Here is a 7,840-nt window from a genome sequence, read left to right as displayed (position 1 = left end):
TTCTTGAATACTTTTCTTGACTCCATGACCTCAGATCCCTATTTTGTTTTGTTGACTGTCTTTTCCTTTCCTTTATTTGTACCCACATCTTAGACTGTGGTTTTGATCTGCTTTCTCATTCTGTTTTGCTCCTTGTTTATACCCAAGCAGGCAACAGAGGCTTGTGGTTAAAGGTATGGTTTCTTATTCTGGGCTGCCTTAGTTCAAATTCTAACCTTGCTACGATGATGACTGTAGTGATCTTTAATGATTCAGTTTCCTCATGCTTCAGTATCACCTATGGCTATATAACAAACCATCTCAAAACCTAGAATCTTACAACTATCGTAACAGTAAGTTGCTCACAGTTCTGCAAACGGGCCAGCGCTTGGCCGAGGCGGCTCAGCATGGGTAGCTCCTCTGTTCCATGCACTTCCTGGGGAACTGGAAGGGATCAGGACGGGCTGGGAGTGCTTGACCAGGGCTGGAGGGGGATCCAAGACGGCTTCCCTGACAAGCCTTGGGGCTCAGCTGGGATGGATGGATGGAACAGTGGGAGCTTAGTGACCCTCTCTGTTTCCATGTTCTCTCCCCATTCCATCATCTAGCCCAGTCTTCCTGGCTGGATCTCAAGAGGCCAAAAGTAGAATCTACTAATTCTTTGGAGGGGTACTGAAGTTTGAACCCCTCTGTACCCCTGAGCTATATACTTAGACTTTTAAAAAGATTATTTCTTCTTATTATTATTTATTTTGGGATAGAGTCTCGCTAAGTTGGTTAGGCCCTCCCTGAGTTGCTGAGGCTGGCCTTAAACCTATGATCCTCCTGCCTCAACCTCCTGAGTCACTGGGATTCCAGGTGTACACCCTAACACCTGGTCAGAACCTGCCAATTCTTAAGTTGTGGGCCTGGAAGTAGAAATCACAGAACATCAATTCTGCTGCATTTTATTGCTCAAAGGGAATCCTGAGGCTGGCCTAAGTTTAAGGGTTGTGGAAATGGCCTGCCTCCATCTCCTGGTGGGAGATGCATGTGGGGGGTGGGGGCCCAGGGGGCCTTTTTTGCAGACAGTCTACCCCAGGCAGGATAAATGATCCTTCCTAACTGTGCTGTTGAGGGAGGTGGTTCATATAATTGACTTGCTTACGCCTCACAACTTCATGAGCTATCAAGAGAAAAGTGTAATGAGTTATAGACTCCGGGATTCTACTTTGAGATGAATGCATTCCAGTGCATATTTAGAGCAGGGTGTGAATTTACTGGTATGATGCTCATTATAAGCCAAGGGGATGTGCTAATGTAAGAAATTAAAACGTTTCTCAGTTAGGTGACATTCTGTATCCTTCAAAGGCAAGGGCACCCTAAACTTCCTCAACTAGTTCATTTCTTGGTCGTTATCTCAGTCAGAATTTGATTTCCGAGAGGGTTGGAACAAATTAGTCTAAGAATGAATTTGTTATTTGAAATAAGACCTCCTTCCCTAACAAATCAGGAATTGGCAAAGGTTCTTCTTATCAGTGGTGTTGGTGGGTGGTGGGGAATATTTGCTGTCCAGCATGTTTGACAGTGTCCCAGCATATTACATGTGTCATAAACACATGGATCTTGTCCCTGGCCCCGACCTTGGCTTCTGAGATTGATCACGATTTCTGATGAGGCTCCCTTGAGTAATGAGATACCCCCATCCAAACAGAATCACACAGGCACTTCACAAATCCAGTGAGTTTATACTGAACCCCATTTCATCTTATGGATATGAACAGACTCATTCTTTCCCTTTGTGGGAATCCTACAAAGCTTTTCTCTGAAGATTTCCACGGCCTACTCCTCGACCACAGAGTTGAGCACATCCCCCTCCAGGCCAGCTCCGTGGAGGACACCCTGTGACTCTGACTTCAGTGAATTCAAGCAGTCACACTTCTCAGAACCCTGACGCTGTCACAAGCAGGCAGTGGATGAGGTTTAGCCAGGCAGGACGGCAGAACAGGGAGGAAGAGTGACTGAATGTTTTCAGGGCTCTCACCAACATGGGCAGAGACAGTCAACATCTTATTTAGCAGGTAGTTGAAAGACTTCAACATTGTGGTAGAATTAACTGAAGAATCATTTAAAGTCCACGCCTGTCATCCCAGTGGCTCGGGAGGCCGAGGCAGGAGGATCTTTAGTTCAAAGCCAGCCTTGGCAAAAGTGAGGCCTTAAGCAACTCAGCGAGACCCTGTCTCTAAATAAAATAAAAAATAAGACTCAATGTGACTCAATGGTTGAGTGCCTCTGAGTTCAATCTCCTATACCAAAAAAAAAAAAAAAAAAAAAAAATCCATAAAAAACATTGACGATCACTGTGCTTTCTGGGCTACTTGCAGGTAATTTAAATCATGTCCTGTTTTTGTCTTCAATCATTAATGTCTTGATAAGATTAGGCTCTGCTTTTTTGCTTCCATTGCTGTTGCACTGAACATACTGTATTGTATCTGCTTACCCTCTTGATTTAATCTAAGTTAATTTCTAATAACAGAGAGAGTCCCTGAAGAATAGTGACTTAAACAAGATGGAAGTTTTATTTCTCTCTCACAAAACAGTCTAGTAATGGATAGTCCATAGTTCCTGGCATCCTAAGCGTGGGGCTTCCATCTCTGGGCCCAAGGAAGTGGTTGGAGTTACTGTCATCTCCCAGCCATTGAGACAGGAGGAAAAGACACAGGAGGGAGGAGAAGCAACTTTGCCCAGATGATCATGATCCAGAAGTTGAAAGCCTCATTGCTGTTCTCATCCCCTTGGCCAAATTCCATCACGTGTCTATAGCTGAGTAAAGGAAATATGGGGAAAATAATCTAAAAATCCACGTTCCTTTGAGTTGATGGTAGAGATTCTGTTATTAAAGGGAAAATGAAAGCAGATACTGCAAGATGATTAGCAGCTCATACAAGATGAACTCACGGAGAGTCAACATTTTTATTCCTTTGGCCCAAACAGGTCCTCATGAAGTGCTTGTTTAATTCAAACAAATGTTACCATACAGACTTTTCTTGGATGTGCATTGATTCACCGAAACCCTCCTTTAGCAGCATATGCAATGTGGTCATTCCTTCCTAGTTGGCAGATATTTACGAAGACCTCACCATGTCCCAGATTCTTTGCTAGGCTCTGAGTGCGTAGCAAAGAATGAGAGCAACATGATCTTTTCCTTTCAAGATCTTCATCCAGTGAGGATGACAGACGCCCAATCAATACGCGGAAATAGTTTAAGTGAAGAATTTGAAAAGCATTGTGTCAGACAAGTACAAGATGCTATGGAAATATATGATATGGAAGCCAACTCATTGGGAACCCGATTCTCAGGGAATGCGCCCTGAGAAAGTACATGTTGAAGTTCGGTTAGTTGAGAAGGAATTATTGAGCCAGTGCTCTCCGAAGACCTTGGAGCCACCCCACCGGCTCTGGCCTGCTCTCTTCTGGACCACGTCTACACAACAGAGAAGTACATTTTATCTTGTTGCAGCCACCATTAGTTTGGATTGTCCATGACCAGCAGAGAAGTTTATCTTAGCTGCTACCATAGGTAAGATCCTACATTTCCTGGAGTTTATAATCTGTGGAGAAACAAGTAACTCACGGTGGAAGAGAAAGACAGAGGTGAGCACTAAGAAGAAAATCATCCTGGGTGGCTCCTTCAGAATGAGGCGTCAAGGTCTCATCCAAGACGTGACAGTCCAGGTGTCTCATGGTGTGTGTGTGAAAGACCACTGGCAGAGGTGTGGCGGTGGGCAGTCAGTATGGCAGGGGGCACTATAGTCATAAGGGTACCATGACAAATAGGAGACATTGTCCCCCTGTTTGGATAGAGCAAAAGAACAGAAGACAGAGGTCTGGTTTATGGTAGCTTCCTAAAATCCCTCACTCTATACTCTGAGTTCACTGCATAAAACCTCCTCTCACACATAAATACCAGCAGAGAAATCTCACACGGAAGCACTAGGGGACGTTGACTTATTACACCCGCCATTTCACTCTGATAGCTATCGCCAAAGTGTTCCTCTAACCTCCAGCCATGGGGGGAAGGCTGCCCTAAATCTGAACCGGTGACCAGAGGTGAATTCATTTGTGTTTTGTTTAATGACAGACTGTGGTTCATCCAGTCAACTTCCATTTGTGGATCATAGATTTTAGACTAGCACGGTGGCATTACTCCATGTTCAAGCTGATTAACCTTTTGGAAAGTGTTTAATAGATGCTTGGGAAGAGAAAGCAGTGATTTATGTGGAGACTTTTCCCACAGAAATGTTGTGCTTTACCCACCAGTGAGGATACTTTTCTTAGCATTCTGAAATGCAGAGTTTTGTTGTGGGACTAGAGGCCATGTTTAGAGTCGTCAGTATATTTGGTCACCTCTCCTAAGTTTTTTTTTTCCTTCCTTCCCTTGTTTGAATCAGTGGGACTGACAAGAAGATGCTCTTTTGAATGACTGGGGACCAAGTGTGGCAAACACAATATTGCCCTGTGGACAGAACGAGACCAGGTACTTCACTTCTCTCTCCTCCCTGTCAACAAGAATCGTGAGTCTTCCGGAAGGGCAGTTTGGATACCTGTTATGATTGTGGCAGCTACCCATTACCCCTGACTTGTCTTGTCGCCATGGACCACACTTCTCTTTTATCAAGTTTGATTCTATTACCAAGGTAAACCTCATCACCTAACATTTGCTAGGGATCCCTGAGCAGGTTACTGAAGCCATGATTCCAAGAACGTCTTGATAAGGCATTTCATGGTGTATGGGTGAGACCACTGGCTCTGAGTCAGAAGATTCTTTAATTTCAAGTTCACCCTCTGATTCACTCCTCTGGTGACCTTTAGCTCTGTTCCAAGAAACTTTGTTGCAGATAGAATATCCACACTTTAGGCACTAAGCTTTTGGGAAGGCCAGCACTGTGAGTGATCAGGAACATGGACGCTGATAACAATAACAGCATCTAGTCTGAAAGAAGATACAAGAGAATGATGAAGAGTATCGATGGTGGCGTCAGAAAAGCATGGGTTCAAGGACATGCTCTGCCACCGTTAGTTGTGTGACCTTGTACAAGTTCTTAATCTTTCCAGCTGTGAGAGAAGAATGAGGACAGGGGTATTCTGAGGATACCATGGCAAGTTAAATAAGTCCATGCACACGGAGCACTTAGCACAATACCTGGCACCCAATAAATACTCCATGAAAGGCAGATTTTATGTTTATTGTTAATAATAATAATGATTAACAAATACTACAAACACACTGGATGGTTTCGTTTGGCAGCTCAGAGAGGGGGAGATTGAAGAGTCCCTTACTAACAACAAAGCTCAATGGCGTTCAGAAGAGATTGACAGCCAGCACCCTCTGGAAGGTTTGAAGTGTAGAAGTGGTCGAAGGATCTTTACAAGAGGGGAGTTAAGAAATTGGGAATTTCTTGGTATCTCTTAGAAGTTTATGTAGCAGACAGCATTGTTTTCCTTCTGTATCCGTCCACCTGAGGGAAGGGTGTGTATGTCTTTTACATTTTCAAGGAACTCCATTTTTGCCCCCAGATCTCTCCCTTTAGGAAAGAGAACACTCTCTCTAGCCCAAGGGTCAATCCTGATTTGCTTGAGCCCATCTGGGAATCCCCCCTGCCAATATATTGTTTTAGAGGTGGGCATGAGATACAGTTCTGACCCATGAAAAATAATGACATTGGCTGGGAGATGTCTCAGCAAGAAATTTTCTAGAAGGTTCTGTTTCACTCTTAGGCTCAGAGGAGACAGTCTGTTTTGTGCTGGAGCTTGTTTCCTCCGTGTGGGAAGCCTGGAACTGTGTGGCAGCCATCTTGTGGCTATGAGAAGAGTCAACCTGAAGTGAGGTGCCCACACTGAGGAGTCTGAAAACCAGAGACACAGATGGTTCTAAGCAGGCAACTCTCAGACTTACCAACAGATTCTTCTGAAATCTGCTTCGTGTGAAAGTTAGGTCCTAACATCCCTCGGCTTTTACCCCTCTGAAAGTGTAGAATTTGGGTTGTGCTCTTATTTTTAGCTATTGCATACTTGAGGGCCAATGGTGAATCTTATCCATTTTCCAAGTTAGAGAGGAGTATGTTCTTGAAAATCGGTGGTAGAATAGAAAGAAGGCATTTGTAGCCTAAGGACCTGGATCCTTGTGTTCAAGCTATCTCTTGGTAGCCATGAGCTTTTGATAAATTACTTTCCTCTCAGCTCAGAGTCATTATCTTTAAAATGATGTTGATAACACAATTTTCCTTCCTCACAGCAAAGAATGAAGTAAGATAATGTATACAGTGTGTACACTGACGGTTCTAAGATATACCACAGGAATGCAGACATCAGTGATTCCGTTAGCAATTATGAGATCTCATCTCAGGTCCACAGCAAAGAACGAGGCATGCTGTTGACATTCTGGAGTGCTTTGACTTCTTCTCTTTCTTTTTATCTCTATGAGTCACCAGCAGAGAAATTCAAACTGATTTTTATTCCAGGGTAACATAAGAAGGACAACCCAGAGGGTGTAATTTATCCCTTTTTCTCCTGGAAGTACTGAGCCTGGTAAAACTTAATGAAAAGAACTTAATCATCTCCTCTCAGTCAAGGTAAGAGTCTTTCCATCTTCTTTGGCCCCCACTTCAAAAGTGAGATAGGAAATTGAAATGCTTTTCTTGCCTGGTGAGAAATAGAATCCATTGTGGGAATGCAAGAATGATACTGTTTTTGGACATTGCTAAGTCAAATCTCCAGACCAGGTATCATAAGCACCATGGCTGTTGGAGTCTGAGATCTCACTCACAGGGACTAGAGAAAACCCTGTAACTTCTACCAGAAAAGACAGACCTAGGAATGTGCGTGGAGTGGGCTCTTTTTCTTTTAGCTTTTGGTTTCCACCATTTCCTCTGTGGGGACGATTCTGTGGCAGGACATGGGATGGCAAGTTGCTAAGCTCTGAACTAGATTTTTAGACACTTCTACTCAGAAGCAGCTATGCCATAAAAGCCAATCCAATAGTGAATTAAGCCTGAAAACAACATTAAGAAGAGACTTTCTGACCAACCATTTAAAGTTGTAGAAACGGTGGGTCTCAATGAGAACGCCTCTCTAGGGGATGTGGGGGAAATAGTTGGTGCAATTTGGTTGCTCCAAAGATTGGGGGGCACTCAGCTTTTGTGCTTCTGTGCACAGATTAAATCATCTCATTGCTCTGTTATGATTTCTGGTTTAGTGCCCAAACATGCAAGTCATGGAAATGCATACAATGTTATGATAAATAAATGGCTTTCATTATTCCCTCTTTTATGTTAGTTAGTGTGTACTTGCTTATTTACTTAAGTTGTTGGGAGGTTATATGATCTGCGGATCTTATTTCAGACGAGTAAAGAGAGCATTTCAAAACAAGTGATAGAAAAGAAAATTTCTTGTGGTTCAACCGAATTCTTTAATTTTATAACCAGTTGATTGAGGGTTATGTGGATATAACCTCTCTCCTTTCAGAAATCATTTGTCAGTGCCAACTCCTCCCAGCTCAAAAGTATTTGGAGAAAAGGAAATTCATTCACTGGCAAATAATTTAGTAATGAGTCAAAGAGCGAGTGCAATAGAAGAACAATTTAGAGGACAATTTTTATGTCTCTGGGTAATTAACTAATCTGTTTCATGATTTACAGCACTGACTACAAATGTGTATTTGCCACATGTGACCACTTCTCCTTTCAGGTTATTTTCGTATAGCAGGTTTATTTCTTAATCTGTGTTTCTTGGTTACCACTTTTTAAAAGGGCTGAAATCTCCATGAGTATTTAATGTGGAATGTTGAACTAGTTTCAAGTGGCAAATTGTACAACAATAAAAA

Source organism: Sciurus carolinensis, chromosome 17, assembly GCF_902686445.1.
Source record: "Sciurus carolinensis chromosome 17, mSciCar1.2, whole genome shotgun sequence".
Lineage (NCBI taxonomy): Eukaryota > Metazoa > Chordata > Mammalia > Rodentia > Sciuridae > Sciurus > Sciurus carolinensis.
The sequence above is the reverse complement of the archived record's forward strand: the minus strand, read 5'-3'. Positions refer to the sequence as shown.